Source organism: Etheostoma cragini, chromosome 16 (genome assembly GCF_013103735.1).
Source record: "Etheostoma cragini isolate CJK2018 chromosome 16, CSU_Ecrag_1.0, whole genome shotgun sequence".
Taxonomy (NCBI): Eukaryota; Metazoa; Chordata; class Actinopteri; order Perciformes; family Percidae; genus Etheostoma; species Etheostoma cragini.
In genome coordinates, this window is record NC_048422.1 from 24,124,448 (window position 1) to 24,125,871 (window position 1,424).

General features: G+C 42.9%; 1 protein-coding gene across 1 annotated transcript in view; it reads right to left on the minus strand.

Moving 5' to 3' along the window:
- Positions 1–1,424, minus strand: part of LOC117959742 (myocyte-specific enhancer factor 2C-like) — a gene marked incomplete at its 3' end in the record, with an annotated part of 8,016 nt that overhangs the window by 6,391 nt on the left and 201 nt on the right. The gene's annotated exons all lie outside the window — the stretch shown is intronic.

The following is a 1,424-nucleotide window of genomic DNA, read 5'->3' on the forward strand; positions in this document are numbered from 1 at the left end:
GAGAGAGGGAGAGAGAGAGAGAGACAGAAACAGAGAGAGAGACAGAGAGAGAGAGAGAGAGAGAGAGAGGGAGGAGGGTTACAGTAATGTACAGTAAGACGATGCTAAGGAAAAGCTTTATTTAGTTATATCGCACTGGTGCAACACAGAGAGTAACGGTAACGCCGCTAACACACCCTCTCCTCAGACTACATGAGCATGTACACACACAGGTGAGTCGCCGATCACAGGTATCCACAGACCTAAACCAAAACAAATGAACATGAGACACTACTGCTTTGTTTTTGGGCTGAAGACAATGCAACAGCATTCTAACCAATCACTGATCTCAGAGGACATTGAATGCTTTTGCATTATCACTTTATTACATATTCAATTTAATTTTAACGTCACTTACTACACTGCAATGTTGTTTTCTTGTACTATGGCAACTGCACTTTACTTTCAGTCCACCTTCTGAACATTGTCTGTTGGCCTGTTTTTCTCGTGTGTTTACTTGTTTGTTTGTTTTGCTTTCATTGTAGAAAAGGCTGCTGTAACAAGGGAATTACCCCACTGTGGGATGAATAAAGTATCATCTAGTCTAATCTAATCTAATCTAATCTAATCTAATCTAATCTAATTAGAAGAAGGCAGTAAAGCCCCCTTAGATGATCCACAGGGTCAGGGTGGGCAGAAGATCGTCTCAAGGTTGGTTCACACAGATCATATAATAGGGAACTATCAATTTATGATAATAGTAGGCTACACATGAAGGAGGATTTCTTCACAGGTCACACAAAATAAAACTGAGATCAGATTAAATGAAGATCGATTTGAACTGAAAAGTAGTTTTTTTAAACCCAACCCTAGAGCATGGGATGTTATTCCTATAGAATCCTGATCCGCATGCAGCTCGGTGCAGCTCAGGACACTGTGCAGTGTGTCTGTATCTGCAGTGCTGTTTCTCCTTCGGAAAGCGCTGTGATTACTACGAGAGTGCAGAGCAGTCTGCAGCACATCTACATCTACACACACACACACACACACACACACACACAATCTCAAATGCTCACTCCAAAGTTCAAAAACAAGGTCTCAAAATACCAAAAACTCATGTTGCAATCATCACTTTGTATCGTCCTCAATGCACAAGCCGGACGTCCCGTGAGGAGCTTTACACTAAGGAGGACTACACAACACGCACAACACACCAACACAACACAACACGCAAAACACACCAACACAACACGCTATAAAACATGTAACACATATCTGTAAAGGCAGTACGTACTGTGCAGTAGATGTTCCCCGTCATCCAACATGTCCCGGAGACACTGACAGACAACTTCAGAGAGAGACTGTGCCTCAGTGCAGCGTCACGCTCACACCTCAGGCTTCATTCACACACACACACACACACACACACACACACACACACACAC